General features: G+C 43.0%; 1 long non-coding RNA gene across 1 annotated transcript; it reads right to left on the reverse strand.

Annotated features, from left to right (window-relative positions):
- Positions 1-15,892: 15,892 nt before the first annotated feature.
- Positions 15,893-20,751, reverse strand: LOC128125629 (uncharacterized). Its single transcript, XR_008223205.1, has 3 exons — positions 20,693-20,751; positions 20,095-20,251; positions 15,893-15,994 (listed from the first exon to the last, which is right to left on the reverse strand). It is a non-coding gene; the product is annotated as an uncharacterized LOC128125629 (long non-coding RNA).
- Positions 20,752-24,404: the final 3,653 nt, after the last annotated feature.

The following is a 24,404-nucleotide window of genomic DNA, read 5'->3' on the forward strand; positions in this document are numbered from 1 at the left end:
AGACCAACTGATTGAAGGACCACTGATCTCTAACCTTTGGGAAGGAAGCAGAGTGCTGGAGATTAAACCTGATGAAGCTTTTTACAAGACTTGATAGGTTTCTCATTGGTGAAGGAATCCATGTTTAGTAGATGTCCCTGGGACCATATTTTCTTTCCTTTGGGCCCTTGCACACTCTTGCATTATATGCCTTTGCATATAGATGTTCATATCCACTTACTAAAACAGAAGTATAAATGTAAATGAATTGCTTTTCTGAGCTCAGTTAAACTATTGAAATTTCCAGGGGGGTGACAGGAACTCCCTAACTTTATAGTTCATTAGTCAGAAATCTCAGTGGTCCTGGGCTTGTAGTTGACCTATGAAATGGAACAACCAAGTGAGACTCTGCCTTCAACGATGGAAGCTGCTAATACCTCCAAATAGATGGTGTCAGAACCAAATAGAATTACTGGACACCCCTACTTTTGTGTTGCTGTGACCAACATGCCTGGTAGAATCAGCTTAATGGAGGAAAGGTGTATTTTGGCTCACAGTATAGAGGGATTTCAGTTCAAGATAGTGAGGAAGGCTTGGGTACAGGAACAACTCCTTTATTGGTGGTGGGACCATGATGCTATGACTGTTCACATTGTGGCTGACCAGGAAACAGAGAACCCAGCTTGGAAATAGGGATAGATATAACCATACCTAGTGACTTCTTTCTGCCAGTCATGACCCAGATAAAGATATTCCACAGCCTCCAGTGCATTGCCACCAGCTGGAGAATAATATCTTGAAATGTGAGCTTGTGGAAGATACTTCAGAGTCAAGCCATACTTGGCCAAGCTCCTGGAGTCCAGCTGAAGAGAGGGAGGAGGGATTATATGAGCAAAGGGGTCAAAATCATGATGGGGAATTCCACAGAGACAGCTGACCCAAGCTAGTGGGAGCTCATGAACTCTGGACTAACAGCTGGGGAGCCTGCATGGGACTGAACTAGGCCCTCTGAATTCGGGTGGCTTGATTTGTTTGTGGGGCCCCTGGCAGAGGGACCAGGACTTATCCCTGGTACATGAACTGGCTTTTTATAGCCCATTCCCTATGGTGGGATACCTTGCACAGCTTTGATCCAGTGGGGAGGGCCTTGGTCCTACCCCAACTTTGTATGCCAGCCTGTGTTGACTACCCAAGGGAGGCCTTACCCTCTCTGAGGAGTAGATGGGGGATTGGGAAGGAGATGGGGGAAGCAGAAAAGGGGGAAGGAGGGGGAACTGTGGTTGGTATGTAAAATGAAAAAAAATGTTTTAAATAAAATAAAATGTCAGCCAGGCAGTGGTGGCACACGCCTTTAATCCCAGTACTCAGTAGGCAGAGCCAGGTGGATCTCTGTGAGTTCGAGGCCAGCTTGGTCTACAGAGCGTGATCCAAGACAGGAACCAAAACTACACAGAAAAACCCTGTATCAAAAAACAAACAAACAAAAAATAAAACAGTGAGTGTGAAGAAAAATTCCACACACATTGGTCTCAGGAGTATTCTAAGTACAAGGGGCTCTTAGGGTTTTGTGGACAGGAATGGCAAGTAGTTCTGGAAGCTGAGAACAACTCCAGCTGAGAGCTACAAAAGAGAAACTCAGTCCAACAGTACCAACAACCACTCAGAATACTCTGATCTCCGTGAGGGAAAACTTGGCCAATGTCTTGATGGTACTCTTTAGAGATCCTGAACATAGAGCCCACATGAACTGGACTAGAAGCATGACCTTCAGAGATGGGGTTATAAACAATGTGTGCTCTCCAAAAGATGCAAAATTTGTGGTAATTCACCATGTATCCAATGCTAACTTATATGAAGGACTATCAAATTAACACAGAGGTCAGAGGTTTGGTCCAGGAGTTTGGTAATGAATTTAGAGAAAAAAGAAGGGCATAAATCTCTTTTCGATTTATAAGCGTTAAATATTTTCAATAACAAAATGATCACCAGCTATTTTCAAAGACTATAGACAACCAAACAAAGAAATGGTTTTGCAAATTTTTTTACATAGACTTTTATCCCCAGAGGGTGTGATCTAAGCTCTTTGAGTTAGTTGCTGGGCATTAAAAGGTTTCTAAGTTGCCCAGGAGACTCTAATGGGCACCCTGGGGTTGACAGCCACAGTGTGTCCCTTCCTGGGAAGAAAACTTCTCCTCCTCAGTCTATTGTGGGTAAAATTAGAGCCTAATTACTGCAAGTTAAGATCTTAAAATGGGCTTTAGACATGCCAATGTCATGACCATGTAAATGGGGGTAAGAATATCTGGAAAAATGGACCAAATCAAAGGTAGATATGCAGGTAAAAAGGATCCAGTACACAAGTTCTGGTGGGAATCCAGAGGCTGTTGACTGCATTGGAAACAATGATTAGACTCCTTTCCTCAAATTTACCTAATTCCTATCACAGCACAGCACGAACCTTCTCCTTGTCCCTTTCCCTGTATTCAATATTAATTATTTCCTCACTGTACCCTTCTTGTTCATTAGGAAGATAGCCTTAAGTTACTTGTCAGTGAAAAGCCTTCCTGGTCACAGTAGAATACATCTAAAGATTTAAGAATCTAGGACCATAGGAAATGGTAGATATGTCTTGGGATACATTTGGGAATCTTCTGTGGGCTCATAGAAGTTTCAAGGAAGATCTTCAATGACCTGGGTAAAGCTTTTTGGGGAAAATATCATTTGAACAATGGCTTGGAGGATCTAACCATAAAGAAGAAATAACTATCCACACTAAGGGACTGTGCAAGTCAGCACCAGGCTAGTGATGATACTGTAACAAGCACTCCTAACATGTCAGCACAACACAGGGTCATTTCTAGCCAATGCTTCTAAATCATCTTCATTTGACTTGGGTGGTTAGTGCCCACCCTCCAGGTCCTTCCTGTGTTCTTAGTCATATTGGTAGATGGAACCTTGAAAATCCAGAGATTACCCAAGCAGGGACAGGGGAGGGAAGGGGGAGACCATATGTTTGGCTCATAAAACCTTTAGTAATACGTTAAGTAATACAGTAATTTTAACCAGTCCCTTTAATGTTCATGAGACATTTGACTCAGCATCATCAGTGCATTTGGGTACTAAATTATGCCTTAGCAGGATGTTGCTTCTATTTATATCTTATGGGCTGGGGCATGTAGTTCCATGTTATTCAGCAAGTCAGAGAAAGATGATTCTACACTAAGGAGGATATGCTAGTTGGCTTTTCATGGCCTACAGAAAGAAGAACATTTTATTTTATTTCAGAAGTTTCAGTCCATTTTCATGTGGAGCCTGTGGTGAGGCAGAGCATTATAACAGAAAGGCATAATGAAACACAACTGCTCACCTCATAGTGGCTAGGAAGCAGATTAAGATACAAGAAGGGTCTCAATTGCTATATACTGGGCAAAGCACATTTTTCAAGATATGGTCTCACTATGTAGCCTTGGCTGCCTTGGTATTCATTATATATGTATATATGTATGTATGTATGTATGTATGTATGTATGTATGTATGTTTGTAGATCAGGCTGACATTGAACTCACAGAGAACCACTCACCTCTACCTCCAGAATGTCAAAATTAAAGGCAATTGCCACCATGCTTGGCCTTACAATTCTTTTTGGAATTATCTATAAATGTGTTTGTGCTGAATATCAAATTGTTATTACTCAAAGTATCTTTTAGTATTGACATTTCTTTTCAAAGAACTTGAGTTAAAATTATAACCATTAGGAGCCAGGGAGGTGGCTCAATGGAAGAGTACCTGCTGCACAAGCATGAGAATCCAAGCTCAAATACCCATAACCCACGTAAAAGCTGGCGTGGTTGTGGATGCCTATAACCCCAGCACTGTGTAGGGCATAGGCAAGTAGATCCTGTGAGTTTGCTAGTCAGGAAGCCTAGCTGAAAAAAAAATCAGGTTTCAGGTTCAGTGAGAGTCCTTGTCTCAAGAAAATAAGTTAGAGTAACAGAACAGGATACCCAACATCCTCCCCTGACTTTCACACATCTCCACACAATTACAGCTGTTATGCTGATGGGATAGCTCAGTGGTAGAGGGCAGGCTTCACATGTGTGAGGCCCTGCTCTGATCCTCACTACTGCCACAGATAATTGCAACTGTCATTATATCGTGGATGGGATATAGAGTTTAACTAAATGTCCTTGTATCTGAGCTGGTTGGGAGCCGCTGATCTAATCCTAAGCCTGGCTCAGTGTATGGCTCATCTAGCTATCTGTCTCAGTCAGCTTCCTTCACAAACCAGCATCCAGGTAGACTGAGAATGCTGAGACAAATGTCTTGTGAATATTTAACTGGATATTGAAATTTACACTTCGTCTTGGTGGCATATATGAATGAAGCCACCTTATAAATGATACACAATAGTTTCATCCATCAGTTTCTCACATATCTTCCAGAATATAAAGTTGCTTTTGAAACTATGAACCAATAGAGGCATACTGCTTATGATAAAGAAGCAATTAACGTCTCTTTGAATGCTTTTGCTGAAATCAGTTGTCAATAAATATCTCATACACCTTAATCTCTGGCCAACTCAGTAAAGTGAATCTGAATGAAGACGGTAGTGTTTTCTGAATGTCCACCTGTATTCACGTCTCTGCTGGGGAGAATGGGGAGATCTTTGTTCTTAAATCTTTTGAGAAATAGTCCATCATGTTATTTTCTTTCTGCTTTTGAATTTGCCCTGCCTCCAGTCCCTTTCATTGGTGTGGGCTGAAAAGATGTTGAATTCACCCAGTATATTCTGAGGGGACACTCCCCCTGCACCTGTTCCTTTCTTCTGTTAAAGATCAGCCACAAAGGAATAGAGTGAGGAGGAGCGTTCTCAGCTCTTTCCCCTGATTACTATTTCCTCAGTCTCTGGAATTTTCTTACACTATTGGTTATGCCATATGATATCCTGCAGAAGTCCGGCACCCCCGAGAATTTTCCCTAGGCTTGGAGCTTGCCATCCACCTGCAAGCTGCTTCATGACTAAAAAACAGTCAATATTCTTATTTGGGGTTGCTATTTACTCTTGAGAAAAAAAGGCTGCCTTGGATCTAGTAAGAGAGAACAGTCCCATGAAATTGGCATCTTTGAAAAATTCCTGCATCAGACGAAAGCAAAGAATTTCCCAAATTCAACTGGCCATGCCACAAAGAAAAAGTAAAGTGGAAAACAGCTTAAGCCTCCAGTGCAGGTGTGTTGGCAAAACTTTTCACACAACTTTCATGTGTCTCCTAGTGCTGAATGCAAAGAAAAAAGAAGAAAGAAAAGAAATAAAGAAGCAATGTTTGTACTGAAGGATGTGAGCTGAGAAGAGGTTTTTTAGGAATGTTCTCTGTAATTCCTGTAAAACTTTCAATTCTTATTTCTAATTGCAAAAGTGATCTGCAAGTTGTAAAAAATATTTGGAAAATCCAAACAACAGCATCAACAACAGTAAAGACATTTCTCTCCCAAGTAATCACACAAGTTAAAGATAACTCTTGATTTTGTCTGTGTATTTCACAACACTCTTCCTATGCATAAAAGATGGATTTTTAAATTAATGTTGTGTTATGTTGCATGTTGTCTTTTGGATACAAGATCCAGGACCATAGATTCCACTTGCTTTAGTTTATTGTGCAAACAATCAATTTCTTTTTGTTGGCATTTATCAGACATGTACCCAGAGTGGCATGTTAAAAGTATTCAAACCCAAGAGTAATCTATCAATATCTGGTTGTTTTTCAATTGCTCTCATTCTCCATATTTTATTTTTTAACACTTTAAATTCTATGAATGATACACATTTATGGTATGCTGTAATTCTAAATATTTCTTGACAAAAAACAGAGGCTTTTATATGATTTTTCTTTTGTATCAACTCAAGGATGTTTATTTGCTTATTTGGAGAAAAGCAGGAGCAAGAAGCTGTATTAAATGTCGTTATGTTTGTCTATCTTAGAATGACCTCTGTTGACTCATTTGATATTTTTAGTTTGAATTGTATCTTATCTGAAACAAATATTTGGTCTGTGCTCAATTTTTATTGATGACAATTTTGAATCTATTGATATTTTAAACATGCTGCAGAGTATTTTCTTTTAGGGGGAGGGTGGATGGAATATGGCTTATAGAAGGAGGGAACTGGAGTTTGTTTTTTAATCCTGCCAGAGATCTCACCCTTTAAAGAGGTGCCAAACTCACTTTGCTACTGATTAGAGTTGCACAGTAGTGTGGTGTTTCTGTGCTGTGCTTGCTGCTGTAGGTCTACGGTATTTTGTCTTGCTCTTTTGAACTCTTTCAGCCAATCAGTTTGATTCTAGCTTAGAAGGCTCTTACTCTCAGTTCTCAAGACTCCCATACAAATCATGGCTTCTGATATTCCCTGAAACAGTGCAAAACTGTTGGATTGATTGAGAAATGAAGGGGGTGGGCATGCACATCTGCATGTGTGAGTATTTATTCACCCTATGAGCTCCGATTCTACCAGAGGAGCCACACTTCCCATTCCTTTCTCCTCATCTTCACTTTCTCTGGATGTTAAAGAAGCCACAGGTGGAAGAAAATGTTCCTCTCCCTTGCCAGCTATCTGGCAGCAAACCTTCTGGTGTGAGGTTGTGAAGGAGAATGCATCCTCCCTGCGGGTTCTGTTAGAGTCAGGGACCAATGAAGAGGAGACACATCCATGCAGATGATGCTAAGGAAGTCTGGCCTTTAGTGTCTGCCTGGGAGAGCAGGAAGGAATGATGTCAGTTAGAGAAGGAACAAGACTGCCAGGGTGGAGTGCTGGGGCTGAAAGGAAACCTCGGAGTCCAGACTCTGGTGTCCAATGAGTAAACAGGTTTCAAGGGCACAGGGAGCCCCATATAAAAGGTTCCAGGAAAGGGAGATGCTGCCAGAGCCAGGAAGGGTGGAGAGGCCTTTGTAGGCAGTTCCCTTTCCTCTCTTGCCAGTGCAGGTGCAGAGGCCAGGGGAGGGCTGATCTTCAGAGAAGTGTCTTTCTAAGATTAAAAACCAGCTGCCACAGTGCTATCATCTTAAGAATGTTCATTCTTTTTGGGAAAAACCTTTCACAGATCCACAGGTTGCCTGTTACAGTGGGGTTTGCATGTTGCTCTGGTGCACTAAGCAGCTTTGGCGTGTTACTGAAGCATTTTCCATTCATGTAGTTTTCAAAATTATTGTTGTAATGGTTCGTGGTCCCCATTCTACTGACAGGCTGTAATGTTTTCCTAACCTGCTCCCCACATGCTGTGCACTTAGCTTGCTTTACTGTAGGGTGCACGGGAAGATAGAGATGCCCATGCCCCATCAAACACCTAACATGGCAGTGTCATCGGAAGTGGCCTAGGGGGCCACAGCATTGTACTGCTGACCCAGAACTTGTCCTGGCTCCATGGCTTGCCTTTCTCTAGCAGCATGGAAGCACAATCCACCCTCCTTGTACGTGCTGGAGGAGGCCAGGGCCAGGCTCAAACACTATCAGTTTTGGAGACAGGAGTGAGGAATAAAGCAGGTGGTTTTTGCATAGTGAAGTGGGTCCTGGGAAACTAAGAATTTCCAAAGTACAACACAAATGTCCCCAAAGTACTGGGCAGGAAGGTCCATGGCCAGTATTGACTAGAGGCTACCTTGGCACATGCTATGAATGATGCTGAAGGAGAAGATAGTGAAGTGCAACTCCGTGGTGTCTGAGCACACCTCGAAGGCTGCACTTTTTCCCTTGCTCATGCCTTTCAAGTGCATGTAGTGCTTCTACCTGCGAACTTACCAGCTGTGCTGGTTGTTTTTGTCAACTTGACACAGACATAGACATCTGGGAAGAGGGAATCTTAATTGAGAAAATACCTCCATAAAATGGGCCTGTACAAGTCTGTGAGGGTATTTTCTTGATGGGTGATTGATGTGGGAAGGCCCAACCCATTGTGGGACCACCCCTGGGCAGATGTTCCTGAGTTGTATAAGAAAGCAGGCTAAGCAAGCATGAAGGAACAAGGCAGCAAGCTGTGTCTTGATGGTCTCTGCTTCAGTTCCTGCTTCCAGGTTCCTGCTCTGCTTCAGTTCCTGCCCTGTGTAGCTGGAGAGCTTCTCTCCAGGTCCTACCAAGCCCCCGCAGTCCCACAACCCACGTATAAAATAATCACTCAGATGCTTATATTACTTACAAACTGTATGGCCGTGGCAGACTTCTTGTTATCTACTTCTTCTATCTTAAATTAACCCATTTCTATTAATCTATAAGTTGCCACGTGGCTTGTGGCTTACTGGTACTTTACATCTTGCTTGTCATGGTGGTGGCTGGCAGCGTCTCTCTGACTCAGCCTTCCTGTTCCCAGAATTCTCTTCTCTGCTTGTCCCACCTATACTTCCTGCCTGGCTACTGGCCAATCAGCATTTTATTTATACAGAGTGATATCCACAGCAGCCCTGACTTCCCTCCCTTTCACCCTCAAGATGCTTTTGGTCATATTTATCACAGCAATTGGAACCATAAGACACCAGCTAGAGTGTAAAAGTTGCCTGAATTCTGATCTTTCCTCCTCATCAACACCATCATAGCCTCAACCTCTCAGACTCAAGGCTCCTTATCCCAAAGTCCTTCACCCTCATGGACACCACATTCAGGGTATGGGTGTGTTTTAGATTTTTCAAAGTTTACAGTTCACCTTTTCTCACAAGAGCCTGTTTCAGTCCCTGGCCCTCAGTACTGAATTTGGCACATACCATTTGTAGAATTGAATATAATCTCTGGGTAACAGTTTCATCTGTAGCCACAGTCACAGTTCTTTCTCAGTGTCTATGTTCTGTTCCCTAGTATACTACAGATTAAGCTGAAAAGCAGATACAGAGTTAGTCATTCCCACAGAGAGGCCCTGAGTTTTTACTTTCACAAAGAAGAAAACTTTTGATTATGTTTCCAAGTGACAGATGACTCATGAGTTAAAGAAGAAAAAGAAAATGATGCCCCCGTGGCACAAGTCAAGGAGGCTTAACGTGGTCTGAATGCCAACCAGGGGACCTGTGTCCCAATCAGACTTGTGATCCCCACACACAGGACAACGTGGATTTGACCTCAGCAGAAATCAGGTCTGCTCTACATGGCCATGATGATGGCAAACATATGGAATTGATTAAATGAATAAATAACCCTACTTAGTTTTGCATAAGAATGTGTGGTACTGAGGTCAAAGATAATCCCTAATTTTTCTATGCATAATAGATTCCAAAGTGTAAACATCACCAGTAGCCTGAACCAAACTAGATGCTTTAAGTCAACAGTCAAAGGTGTGATTGTAAACTAGGAAATATCGACAATGTTTGTGAATATCACTTCTCTGAATTAGGTGAGAGGTCCACAGCTGATGTGGATGTCTAATTTTTCTGACATCTCAGTGTCAGGCTGTGGGTCAGCCTCGGTCTTTTTCCAAGGTCTCAAGTAGAGATGATATCTTCCGATTTCTGTCTGTCCTTTTTTAATTTATGAAGGTAGATCAGTATTAGACAATCCATTGGAAACTCCCCATTCCTTGCTATGACTTCTGGAGTTATTTCTCAACTTTGACATTGCGGATATTAAAAATGGTTAGGGTCTCAGGTGATTTCTGCTGATGATAATTTTATTTTATTCTTTCATTTCCTGAGAGTTTAATAGCTACTCATTCAATGATTTCAGGCTTGAGTTGTTGGTGGGGCAGTTCTTGTTGGAGCCTGGCAAGACGTGGGCATGCAGTACCTAGCATCAGGACATCTGGCATGTGAGACTGGGATGGTTTGAGGAGCATGCCACAGATGGAAGAAGGCAGATGTCAGGAAATGAATTGAGGATTCAGGAGTGTATATTAGGATCTCAGTCATTAAGAGAAGGGTTGCCTGGACCTCCCACTCCACAGTTGGTGGTATGGGCAAGGAGAAGTTTGAGGTCAGAGACACTGAGGGGAAGCCACGTGAGAAAGGCTGAGAGTGAGGCTAGACCAAAGTGTTTGTGACCCAAGCAAGGGTTTCTAGTAGCCACAAGAAGCTAGAATACTGTAAAATAGAACCCCCAGAGAGTTCACATGGGACACCCCAGCTAACCTCTTGGATTTTTGTGGTGTTGGGGATCAAACCCATGCTCTCACATGTGGTAATCCAGCACTCTACCACTGAGTTATATCCATGGCCCAACACCTTGATACTGAATTTCCAGCTTCTAGAACTGTGAGAAAATAAAAACATTAAGCTATTGGCAATTTGATGTGGCAGTCCTAGGTAACAAATACCCCTTCCCCACATAGACATACTCTTCTACACAGAATACTCAGGAGCTACACGCTTCCAGAGAAAAGATCCTGAGTCTTGCTTACTCTGCTTCACTGGCCTGTCATAGTACCTAGCTTCTAGAAGATTCTCCATGGATTTATGAAAGGAATGAATGATCTATCCTGCTTTCCACTAAGATAGAGACAAGAATGAGGATGGATAACATCTTCCCTACAGACTCCAGTAATAAGAGGCTTAAGGTTGGCCATTTTGACTACAGGAATCATGCTGACAGGTTGATAAGGTTTTATCATCCTTTCTTACATAAACACGTCAACAGTGGCAGACTATGTGTGACATGAGGCAGAAATGAGTATTACTGAAGGTAGCAAGGTACGAGAGGCTGGGAATATGGAGGAGAGGAATGGATGATGATGAGAGCCAACCAAAACAAAGAATGTATGAAAATGCAATAAGGAAACTTTGTTAATTATATGCTATCTTAAAATACATAGAAAAGTTTACAAAAAACAATAATTAAAGAAAGGCAAGAAAGAGATTACCTTGCTATATTTCCACTCAGGTACAATGTTAGTGTGAATAAGATAGATGTTTTGCCCAGGATAGACAGTAATTTATTCAATTTTATTTCCTGATCCCTGTAACAGCAGGAAGTCTTTGCCCAGGGTTGGGTCCAAGGCAACATCAAACAGTCAAAAACTTGTGGAACCTGAGGAGAAAGGAGATAGTTAATAAAACAATTGTATTTGTGTCTCAGTGAGGACATTATATAAGTTGAAAGGAGATCAAGAGGTGTGGTATGGTGTGTGTATATGTGTGTGTGTGTGTGTGTGTGTGTGTGTGTGTGTGTATTAATTCATATGTACCTGTAACTCAACCATGAAGGCAACAGGACAGGACATGCCAGGAGCCATTTTCTTTTCACACATCTCTGATTACCCAAAGCCAAGTTCAGCTCATAATATAGCTACACAGTATTGAATAAATACATACACATTAGCGTTTTATCATCTAGAATCCTCCAGTTACAGATTTTTGCCCTCTTCTAAGTGGCTTTCATTGTAGAAAGATAAATGCTTTCTTCTCAGAGGATCAAAGAGAAGCCATGGTTTCAGGAAACTAGGCATCTGTAAAGGCAATGAGAGCCTGCACTCAAGGACCTAGCTCAGAGGTGAGGACAGTAGGCAGAATTGCAGTGACTGGTGTCTTCACAGCGAAAGGAAACCCTATCCAGCGTGCCAGGACATCTGCTCTGGCAGCCTGAGGCACCTGTTAGAACATGTGGTATCTATACAGTGCCTGTGTCTACGCACACAACCACTGGGTGCAGATTGCCAGTTGAAGCGAAAAAAGAAATCAAGGTAAAGTTTTCATGAGGCAGTTCTAAAATATCTTTTGTTTGTTTGTTTGTTTGTTGTTGATGATATTAATTGCAAAATTAATGTGGGTAGCTGCCACTCACTTGGGGTCCAGGTGAAACACCTGTTGGTTGCATAGAAAGCACTTGGCCCTGAGGAAGCACACAGATTTCTATTCCTGGTTTTGCTTATTTCTGGGTGAGACACAGGGCTTCCTTGCAGGGTTTGCATTTCTAACTGTAGAGTTTCCCCTGTGCTTGTGTCCACCCTGGAACATGTGGCTTAGGTCAAACCAATCAGCCCATCACATTATCTTCTCCATGGTCCATGTGCTTTGTCTGGTAATGTGTTACCCAGATTCCCCTGTTTCCAGTGGTGTGGCAGCCATGTGAGCTACTGGAGATCACCTGGTGTGCAAGTGCAGCCACAGGATGATTTTAACACCACAGGTACAGCTGAGACATTGTGAGAGGGAAAGTAGATCTCAGGTACGTCATTCAAACTCTGATCAAACCTTGTCTGAAGTCAACCATCCTGCTGGATTCAGTTCAGTTAGAAGTATGAAGCAATTTCCCAGTGGTGGTGTCACATGCCTTCAATCCTAGCAGAGACAGGTGGATCCCTGTGAGTTCAAGGCCAGCCTGGTCTACAGAACAAGCTCCAAGACAGGCTTCAAAGCTACAGAGAAACCCTGTCTTGAAACATCAAAGCCAAAACCAAAAAAAAAAATTATGAACCAATTTCATTTCTATCTTTTTAGCTTAATCTAGCTTGGTTATTTTTCAATCACTGGCAACCCCAAACAAAATCTTTTTACGTAGAGACGCTGAGACGCTGTCCAAAGGGTGATAGCCAGAAGTGCACAGGCCATGAGAATGGTGCTTATCGGCTTCGGATGAAGTAGTGGGAGGAAAAAGAGAATGCCATGGGCTCCTCCAAGATGGCTCATTAATGGAACAGTATGACCTAGGAATATTTCAGGACCTAGGAATATCTCAGAGGGTATAAAAGAGACATAGTATTAAAGCAGAAGCCAGTTAATTGAATGGTTGAAGTACGAATTTAGAATTGGCCTAGGGGTGTTGAGGAGCCCTTGGACCTTTGCGGGTACAGGAAACAGTGTGATAAGGAGAAATGGATGCCTAAGGATCCTCTCCTCTGTGCACAGTCAGGAAAGGCCAGGCTGGCTGGAAAAGCAAATGAATGTCTTGTTTGTTGAACTGTCCTTTTTGGAGGTCTCTAAGCCATCCCAAAAGAGGATTTAAATTGAGATCACTCTCTCACGTGACAGAAATCAAATATCATAAGGAGCTATTACTTTGCCCACTGGGGACAAAGAGCCTGGTAAAGGTGCCATTTGTCTCCAGAGTATCTGGTGGTGACCTTCTCTGCATACCTGAAGATTTTTAATCCTGACAGTCAGTGCCAGTCTGAGGATGGGTTGCTGCACTCATGAAAGTGCATCCCAGGTGAGGGAGGCAAGGGAAGTGACCCAGGCAGGAGTCCTGTAGCCTTTTAAGTTAAGGGCTTCACATAAGGGCCTCTCACCACCACTTCCTCAAAACATGGAGACAGATGTGGTTCAAACACACCTGATTAAAACCAGACCTGTGATTTGTCTTTAGAACACTCCTCAGTGAGCCCACCATCACCTCGTAGCCTGCTTTATAAATTGGGTGCAGAAGAGAAAAAAATCAGAAGGGACATCTTTATTCCCTTCCAGTAGATCTGTGGACTCTGACTCCACCACGGGAGTAATTATCTTTCAACAGCAGTTAATTCCAGAGCTATAGAGCTCAAGTAAACAGTCCCTCTTCTATATAGCCTTCGTTTTAATGTATCATTACGAACAGAGAGAAGGAAAAAAAGCCTTCTTATAGGTAATGTTTCAAAGGAAGAGAAAGTGATTTCAGAGGGGCTGTCTAAAATTTTGTAGGGTTTTAAGGATAACATGAGACTCACAGTGGTATTATGTGAAAAAATGCCGGAACATCTGTTATGTTAAGTATAACAACAACAAAACCAAAATAAATCTCTTGCAAAGGAAAAACTCATCATAGATTTCAGAGGGGCTTCTGCCTGGTTTACAGGAAATCAGCAGAAAACCATGGCGATGGGAACGTGACCGGGCAGAAGTAACAATCTGAATGAAGTAGTGCCAGCTTCTGGGGTCTGCTGGCTCAGGCCTCTTGTGCTTGGCATATTTGTGCAAGGAGTCCTGAGTTACTCCAGCCAGCTCCCAAGGAGACCAGCTGTCAGTCACACACCACTTTGTTCTTTCGTGTTTTCTTCATTGTTTTCAATATGAGCCTTTTTTTTTCTATTAATAAGAAAAGTGTGATCTGACTGGTGACAAAAAAAAATCCGCACACACTGTCGAGTCAGTCTTTCTCCATTCATTTTAATGCGTAGCCATGCCATTTGAGATGAAAAGACTTTAATCTGCCTAGATATTGAGAAATAAACAGATGAAATGCTAAAAATCATAGCAAATGTTCAAAATCCAGATTGGCTCAATCTGACTTATGAAGACGGTTCTGAATAATTTCCCAAGTGTGGCTAATTCAGTCATACTTCCACGCCCTCAGGGTAAAAAATGCCCCTCTTCTGGCTGGATCTAAGCAATCTTAGCAGCCTGTGATATGTTTCAGCATTTTTGTGCAAATTAAAAAGACTGAACGTTAGAAACCCGAATTGTATAAACAGCAACAACTTGCTGTAGCCCGTATATCTTAAAAGCAAAAACCTCATGAATAATGAGTTGATGAACTGCAAGCCCCCAGTCAAACATGACTATGTAATGCTGGGTCACTTTTTTTTTTACATTTATTGATTGATAAACTGATTGGTTGATTGGAGGGAGGTATGCATTCCTGTGGAGGTCATCATTTGGGTCCTGGGGGTCAAGATCAGGTCATCACACTTGGAAGCAAGTTACTTTTCTGGCTGAACCAACTTGTTGGCCTATGTTGTCACTGTTAATGTGGAGAGTATGCCTCTTCAGAACACAGTAAGTGCTGTCTCAAAATCTCAGTGAAGCTAAAGAAGAGGGGAGCTGCTGGACAGATCTCTAAAGTAACCCGTCGCCCACTGGGAAAGGGAGGGAGCATAAGGAGTTTTGAGTCATTGTGCTAGAACATTACCGTGAAGGAAGCCCTGCTGACATCTCCCACCTCACCTCAAGGCAATGGCACCCCGACCCATCACCTAGGCACTGACATTAGTCTCTTATGAAGAGGGGCCTTCCAACTCTGCTCTGCCTGGCCTTCTTTTTTAAGACCTAGGACCTCTGCCAGTAGCCCTTCTACGTACCTCTCCTAAGTCTTTTGGAAACTATCTGTGCCCTATCACCAGTCAGTGAAATGTTGAAGGAAGCAGCTCAACCCTTCCCATGAAGCTGAAAGTCACAGGACTTAGCTAGAGTACTGGTGATTGGCATAAACTGTAGTATGTGACTAGTGGCCAACAAGGACCAGACCCTACATTCTGAGAACCAGTGAGAAAGATCATAGCTCTCTCTGTCTCTCTTTTCTCTCCACCTTCTTTCTTTTTCCTTTAACTGATTTGAACTCACTTTTTGTATCTTCCTCTTCCCATCCTCTTGATAAAATGAAGCTAACCACACCTAGCAGTCATGTTGTGATGTGCATGCAGGCTGTCTGTCTCCTCCTGCAACACACAAATTTCTTTCTTTCTTTTTTCTTTCTTTTTTTTGACTCAAAACACTTTATTCAGAGGCTTGGGAAAAGGGTGGAGAGGTCCACACTGTCTACTGTCCTCCACTGGGCAGATCTTTGAGATCTACCCATCACTAAGAGCAACATACAAATTTCGTGAGATGTTCAGAGTGCCAGAGTAGGAAAACATTTTATTGAATAGTCATTGGTGTAATGAGTCTTTCTGTGTCCCACCAGTCAGCTTCCAAATAATGACCCAGAGACTTATTAATTATGAAACTAGGCCTTTAGCTTAGGCTTGTTTTCAACTAGCTCTTATAACTTAAATTAACTCAGATTTTTATTAATCTACATTCCACCATGGGCTTTTACCTCCATCCCATTCTGTGTGTTCCTAGATTCATCTCAAGTTTTCTCTCTCTACCCAGAAGTCCTGCTTAGCTATTGGCCACTTAGCTCTTTATTAAACCAATCAGAAGGCACCTTAGGCGAGACACATCTTTACAATGTGAACAAATATTCCTTGAAAGTACAAGGACCTGAGTTCCATCCCCAGCATTCGCACAAGAAAATAAAACAAAACAAATGAAAAACCAAGCAAACGAAAACAAGTGTGTTGAGTGTCCTTGTAATCCCAGACACAATTTGTGAAGTGTGATAGCCAGCCACCCTACCTACCTTAATCTCCCAGTCACTCAATGACCCTAAAAAAAAAAAAAAAAAAGGTTGACAGTTGATGAGGAATGACAGCCAAGGTTGTTCTCTGGGCTCCACAAAATATGTGCATGAGGACTCACACAGATGTGCACTTGTATACACAAACACACACACAGAGATAGTTTCATTACAAGATCAGTTGAAGGAAGTACTGGCTGAGCCCTGACCTTCCAACTTCCTCTTTGAGCACTGGGCATGGTGTTGTAGTGGTCTCAGCAATGGTAGACAATACCATAGAGCCCAGTGGGGAAGACTTAGGATCAGATCATCAACATATTCATGGCTTGTTAATACTCAGGCAGTCCTACTGAACTACAGGCTCATTTAATTCAGTATTTAGCTAGGTAACTCCGTAAGTCTATCAGAGGGACCGGGAGGGTTCCATGGAAACAGCTACAAGTTTTCCATGTTGCCAACTTGGGAATAGGTAGAAGAGAAGTGGGTTTTAGATAGCGTTTAATTGGTATATGAGTATTGGCGCTCTCTGGAGTGTGGAGTGGGGTGGGAAATTCTGGGCCTAAGATGCTGTATAACAAGGGAGTTTGGGCAGGTGTCTGACTTTCTCAACACCACTGGATTGATGAACTGAATCATTCCATCTCTGTATTTTGGGCTGGGACATGAGTTTAGGATTCTAAAACATTAGCACACACCAGAACAACTAGAAGTCATGGCTGGCTTCCTATTATGGAAGCCTCAGCTTGATTTAATATTCTGCTGCTGCTGTTTTAAATTCTAAATAATTAACAAGGAACTCCAAATTTTCATTTGCACTGAGTCCCACGCCTTACATTGTTGGTCCTGCCTAAGGGAGTGTACAAACACACATGCCCAGGCCCCATACCAGAACCTCCAATTCAGAAGACACTACACTGTTCTCAGAGAGGTCACTTCTAACACAAAACCTAGGCAATGCCATTACAAGCAGCCTCTTGAGAAACAGCTGTACCAATGCTAACCACAGACTCCCTTAACAAACGTCTATGAAAGGCTGAGGTCTGAGAGACTGAAAAGGCAGGCACCAGAACTTCCAGTAAATAGGAGAAGCCAGTTCCTCTTGGAAACAACTTCAGCACTAGCATTTCTCTGATTGCTGCTTATCATCTTTGGTTCCCTAACATATTAAGAGAGTCCTTCCATAGAAACTCAGAAATGCCAAAACCATTTCCCCCTGCTGTCCAAAAGGAGAGGGAATAAGAGTTTTCTAAGTTCATGAATGATTCTCATGGTAAGTAAACACAAGGCTGATACAAAGGAGCAGTCTTTCCTAGGCCCTTTCCCTAGCAGATATCACCAATTATTCCCTAGACATTACTAATCAACCATGACCCTCATTTCCTCTAAGTCCAGGTCTTGCTCCAGCTCCTGTCTCTATCTAGACAGCAAAAATCAATGCACTAGACTTGACAATGCAATTGAGAACAATTTCCCATGTGTACCAAGTGGGACGTTGAGTAAAGAGCTGAAACAAGGCAAATGTAAAAGAATCATTTTTTTCTCAGTTAAATTGGAGCCATTAAATGGGTTATCCTTTTAAAGGGTAAATTTACTTATGAGTTTCTCATGTTGAAAATAAACAGAAACCCTATGGTGATATTTTATTTGTGCTCTAAAAAATAAAGCTTGCCTGGAGATCAGAGGATAAAGCCAGCCACTATATTAAATATAGAGGTCAGGCAGTGGTAGCACACGCCTTTAATCCTAGCATTCAGGAGGCAGAGATTCATCTGGATCTCTGAGTTCAAGGCCACACTGGAAACAGAGCCAGGCATGGTGGCACACGCCTTTAATCCCAGCACTAGTTAACCATAGAGGTTTGGAGGTCTGTACAGACAGACAGGAAGTGATAGAGCTGGCCGGAAAGAGGAAGTGATGTAGCTGGATGGATAGAGGAAGTGAGATGGCAGGGCGCAGAAAGGTATATAGGTGTGAGTATACAGGAAGTAGCTCTCTTGGGCTGAGGATTTCCTAGTGGTAAGAATTTGTGGCTGGCTTGTTTTCTCTCTCTGATCTTTCAGTTTTCACCCCAATATCTGGCTCCATATTTTTTTTTATTAATAAGACTGTTTAACAATTTGTGGTACATCTAACACTTTTGGGGGAGATAGTATGTTAGCTTCTTCCCATGGGGTGGCCCAAACTCTGGGGCCAAGGTAGGAACCTGATCCATTTTGATAGGAAAAATACTGGCTAATTTTTATTAGCATATTTAGCTCAGGTATGAAGGACCTCTCAGAGTTGAAGGGACTTCTCCTTGTATCCAAGTTCATTAACTATGGTAGTCTCAAAAGAAAATTAGGGAATTTGCATTCTTAACTCGGAAGTAACAACTGCCTTACCTCTGAGGTCAGGATCTCACTAGGAAGCAAGAGCATAGTTGTGAGACTTTCACCAAACTGACATTCCTCTGAACTTAGCTTTTGGCTCCAAAAATGTCACACGTACTAAAACTCACTTGAAAGTATATTAAATTCTGAGACTCTGCTGTTGGTTAGGGAGGAGGGAACATATGGACTGAGTGGATTCTGGGATCCAGAGCTCTGGTTCCAGCCGCCTCACTATTATTGATCACTTCATCAGGGCAGGAGTAATGTCTCTCAAACACAAGCAGTTCAGTCACTTTCTGACATGTTGGGAAGTAGAAGTTGGGCAGGGCCAGCAATCAATCCAGATGCATCCTTGGAAGAGCACTGGAGTTGGAAGTGGGAAAATGAACCCCGCCCTCCTTACACACATAGACAACTGACAACAAAACCCCTTTGTGACTTCCTTTAATGTTCGTAACACAATCTTTTTTTTTATTTTATTTTACAATACAATTCAGTTCTACATATCAGCCACGGATTCCCTTGTTCTCCCCCCTCCCGCCCCCTCCCCTTCCCCCCAACCCACCCCCATTCCCACCTCCTCCTGGGCAAAGCCTCCCCCGAGGACTGAGATCAACCTGGTAGACTCAGTCCAGGCAGGTCCAGTCCCCTCCTCCAAGGCCAAGCCAAGCGACCCTGCATAAGCACCAGGTTTCAAACAGCCAACTCATGCAATGAGCACAGGACCCGGTCCCACTGCCTGGATGCCTCCCAAACAGATCAAGCCAATCAACTGTCTCACCCATTCAGAGGGCCTGATCCACCTGGGGGCCCCTCAGCCATTTGTTCATAGTTCATGTGTTTCCATTCGTTTGGCTATTTGTCCCTGTTCTTTATCCAACCTTGATCTCAACAATTCTCGCTCATATAGACCCTCCTCTTTCTCGCTAATTGGACTCCCAGAGCTCCACCTGGGGCCTAGCCATGGATCTCTGCATCTGCTTCCCTCAGTCATTGGATGGGATTTCTAGCATGAAAATTAGGGTGTTTGGTCATCCTATCACCAGAGTAGGTCAGTTCGGGCTGTCTCTCGACCATTGCCAGCAGTCTGTTGTGTGGGTATCTTTGTGGGTTTCTGTGGGCCTCTCTAGCACTTTGCTTCTTCCTATTCTCATGTGGTCTTCATTTACCATGGTCTCCTATTCCTTGTTCTCCCTCTCTGTTGTTGATCCAGCTGGGATCTCCCGCTCCCCCAAGCTCTCTTTCCCTCGACCCTCGCCCTTCATTACCCCCACTCATAACACAATCTTAAGACATTAAATCAAATGTGTATGAAGAGCAAATCTGGAAAGGAACATTGTAGAAACAAAGATAGTGGGCAGCAGGGATTTGTAAATTTCAGACCAGAGGTTGCTCAAGCTGCAAACGCCACCATTTTGGTGGTGTTTGTCTTTAGAACACAAGTCAAGGACACCCAAACCCTGGATATCTATACATACTCAAATGTATAGAGGAAAGACTAGACGGTGAGGACATCTAACAAACACCACAGTGGTGGGCCACCTTAGGAATGAGGACGGGTAATGTTAATAATCACTGACAACGTGACTGGCTCTAGAATTAACTAATGGGCAAGCCTTTAAGCACAGCTGTGAGAGATGGTCTTAATTAGGTTAGTACACGTGAAGACCTACTCAACTTTGGTGAGAGGTAGGAGGGAGGGAGGAAGGACCCAGATATAAGACAGTCTAAGGGAAGAGCTTATCTTTGTGCCTGCTTACCTTTCTGTCTTGGGGTTTTGTTCATCTGCTCTGTTGTTGCTGCTGTCACTGCTGCTGCTATCCTTTGTTGAGGTCACAACCCAGCTTCTTCGGTCTTCCGACTTGGACCTGTGGTATTGAGATCTAAGTCTGCCCTCTATACAGCATCATCCTGAACCTTATAGGGAATGAGGAAGATGTGTAACTTGTAAATTAACCACAAATGGCAAAGAAATGAGAACACACACAGGGAGCTAGGGTACTGGGTATGGTACAGGCAGCCTGGAAACCAAGCAGACCCTTGAGCTGCATTTTGTTTGTTTGTTTGTATGCATGTGGTGCATATACCTATGGGGGGACACACACCTGTACACACACTCAAGGCCCAAGGAAGATGTTGGGGGTCCTATTCTATCACCTTCTGCATTATTCCCTTTAGACAGAGTCTTTTACTGATCCTGGAGCCAGGCTGGTAGCTAACAAGCCCTAGTAATTGTCCTGTCTCTGTCCCCAATAACACTGGGGTTACAGATATGTGAGAGCAGTCACACCCAACTTTTTACATAGGTGCTGGAGATTCAAACTCAGGTCATTGTGTTTGTACAGCAAATGCTCTTACCCACTGAGTTATCTTCCCAGCCCAAGCTTCAGGGTCTTAAGCACTGTGAGAGTCTGGAAGAGAAGGAATTAGATGTGGCTGATGAGAGTTACATTAATTACTTTTGTGTTGCTGTGATAAAAACACCATGACCAAGTCAACTTATAAAAGGAAGAGTTTATTTGGGTGTGCAGTCCCCTATGGACTAATGAATCCCCTAAGAGTCCATCATGACAAGGAGGTGTGACAGCAAGCAGGCATGGTGGCAGAGCACAAAGCTGAGCACTCACATTCTCAACTGCAAGCATGGAGCAGAGATAGCAAACTGTCACAAGGCTTTTAATCTTAAAGCCTGCCACCGATGATGTACTTCCTTCATCAAGTTCGTAGCTCCCAGACTTCCCCAAACAGCACCACCAACCGAGGACCAATTATTCCAATGCCCAATACTGTGGGGAACATCTCTCATTCAAGCCACAAAGGTGGCATATGGTGCTGATATTCTAGAAGCAGCTCTGGGCAGAGGTTATGGTCAGAGAGACCATCTACAAGATGTTAGCAGGACCAAGTAAGAGGTTGGATTAGGCAGCAAGATTGAAGGAGGGATGAAAGAATAAATTAGAGCAATGTGCCCAGGCATGGTCTGTGGACAATCCAAGGATGATATCCTGAAACCTGGTGACATCACTGGGGCTGCCATGTATCAAGAGAGTTCTTTGGCTACCTTAAGTTCTATATAGACAATACAGGGGGAAAAAAATGGGGGGTGTGTCCAAATATCAAAAGTCACTGGGAAGTGCCTGGTACTGTGGCTGGCTATTAGAATTCGCCCATTTAAAATTCCTCAGAATATAATGGGTTAATTCCTCAAAACCAGCACAGGACCAGCTGTCTCACAAGTATCAATCCTGCTCCTTGTGAAGACAGGGATTTATGTAGGTATAACCACATGCATGTCTTGAGGAGTATTTTAATCAGTACTGCAGAGGCTTTTTCCTATATGGCAGTAAAATATGAACACATCTCCCCTTTGGGTAATAATAAAGCCTACATTAAACAATGATATTAGGGTTACTCAAACATCATTGGATGTTGTTTCTACTTAGGAAAAGGCATTAAGTAAAAGCCAGACACCCCCTTCTGCTTTCTCAGTGAACGATTGAGCTGTCCTAGGGCCTGGGGCACTATCTTGTTTCATAAGGACATTTGAATTCACTACTCAAACTGTGCTGTCTGCAGGTTATAACTATATTTAAGGGATTAAGTATTTGTCAGTATTCTTTATTGGAAATTACCCTTCATAACTGATTATCACCTGAGAACAGAGTCCTGAGTAAAAGCTGCCCACACCGAGTAAACTCGGGACACTCCCCACTTTTCCTCTTCTGCCAAGTCCCCACCCAGAACCCCACCAAGAGGTGGACACTTCTGAAAAACAAGCTTGGCATGTGTCAAATGTGCAATGATATGCTCTCTGAAGACAAACACACTGTACTTAAGAGAAACACTCCACTCTAGCACCATTATAAAGCAGCAAGGAGAAAACTGCTCCTTCCCCTCCCTCACACAGGCAAAAGCTTCCATGATATTCTCTTCTCATATACGTTTTATGCACCTTTGGTAGATATGATGCTATTTAAATATTTATTTTTTTATTTATTCGTATGCATGTGTATCTGTATAAGAGTATGTGCACATGAGAACCGGTTTTTGCTGGGACCAAAAATGAGGAGGTATCAGACAGTTGTCACCCAGCTTATGTGGGTTGTGGGAGACCAGCCCCCACATTTTTATCACAGGGAACAGGAAACTCTTGAGAAGAGATAAGAGATATTAGGTAGAAATATAAAGGTAGAAGGATAGAAGGGAGAGAAACAGATAGAAACACAGGATAGCCTTGGGAGGGCCTGGATAATGATCCACCAGTCCCTTCTGTTTCTTCTAAAGGGCTATTTATAGGACTGACAAGGGGTGGAGCAAAGACCTCCCTCTAGCTCAGCCAAGTGTAGACCCTTCCAATCACCTAGTAACCATGCACATGGTCAAGCAATCCTCTAAATGCAGCCCTGCTGGGTAAAGCAAGCTCAGATCTCACCAGGAAACCTTTGTGGGCTCCACAGTGGGTGCTGAGAGCTGAACTTGGGGCCTCTGCAAGAACAGTACATGCTCTTAATAGTCTGAGCCATCTCTCTAGTCCTATATGATGTTATTTAAGATGATTTAATGTGCCCTGGGTAACTAAAATGGGTTAATGCCTGTTCCAGCTAGTTTCCATAACATTTGTACAAAGATAATGGTGATCCTAACATCTAGCATCTTCATGCCTGAGTATATATATGTACAGAAGGTGAAAACATCAGAGAAAATACTTAGTACCAAGACAAAAAAAAGAAAAGAAAACCAAAACCAACTGTCAGCTCTTCATTGCCTACTGTGTGCCAGATGCTGTATGATATTGTTTATACTTATTAGGTCATTTTCTTTTACAGCTGGTGGATACTATTCTCTCTCTCTCTCTCTCTCTCTCTCTCTCTCTCTCTCTCTCTCTCTCTCTCACTCTCTCACTCTCCTCTCTCTCTCTCTCTCTCTCTCTCTCTCTCTCTCTCTCTCTCTCTCCTCTCTCTCTCTCTCTCTCTCTCTCTCTCTCTCTCTCTCTCTCTCTCTCTCTCTCTCTCTCTTACATATGAGTTACCCAAGACTCCAGAGTGTGAACTGACCTTACAGAGGACAGTCAGGGCACAGATTCAGGCCCAGGCCTAGATGCCAAAGATCGTGCTCCTTCTAAACTGTCCCCTGCCTACTCCACTGTAAAGAGGACTTCACCAATCATCAGTGAGTTTGATCATCTAGAATATCCAGATGGCTCCAGTTGGGCATCCTTAGAGCACACACCTCCTTTGCTTAATGGTTTTGGATCAGGCTTCTGAGAGTTTTTGAACAAGGAACCTTCCACATTAAAGTTTGGAAATATGAGCTGAGTGATGAGCCTAACTTATTCTCAGACTAGGGAGACTCATAAAGACTGTCTTCTCAGCTGTTCCCAGGTGCTGTTTGGCCACTTGTGTTAGGCTATGAGGATGTTTCCTATCCACAGTGACCATCTCATTCTTGTCTTCCTCCAGAAGAAACAGAACACATCCATCTGCAACTGCTGTTCATGTTTTTGGGGGTTGAGCATAATATTAAAGTACACAGAAGTCCAAAGATGCCCCCACCCAAGAAAAGTCTGTCTTTTTTATTATTTTAAACATAATTCTTTATTTATTCTTTGGAGATTTCACATACTGCACCCTAATCTCGATCACCTCCCAGTCCCTCCATATGTGCTCCTCACCTCTACAGTATGCCCCACAAAAATAATTAAAAACAAAACCAACAACAAACCCACATCTCTCCTCCATCTTTCCAACACCTCTTCATTCATCTTAGTGGCTTTCGGAGCTGCAGTCTTTCACTCAGTATTGTTCAATCAGCCCCATCTGCAAAATGTTCATTGCCATGAGTCATTGGACTGGTTCAAGGCCTCTGGTTTCTAGTACACCATCATCACTGGGCCCTCATCAAAACTCCACTCAGATACCCTGTTGTTGCCCCAGTCATGGGGATCCTGTGGTTATTGTTCCACAGGGCCAGTCACTTTGCACGCTCCAGAAGGTCATAAATGGGGCAGCTGTTAGGATGGGCCAACCCAAGGTTCAGGATGTGGTAGTTGAGTTGGTCGGTCCGGGCCATC

The sequence above is a fragment of the Peromyscus californicus genome, unplaced genomic scaffold (genome assembly GCF_007827085.1).
Source record: "Peromyscus californicus insignis strain IS unplaced genomic scaffold, ASM782708v3 Scaffold_4__1_contigs__length_199733344, whole genome shotgun sequence".
NCBI lineage: Eukaryota > Metazoa > Chordata > Mammalia > Rodentia > Cricetidae > Peromyscus > Peromyscus californicus.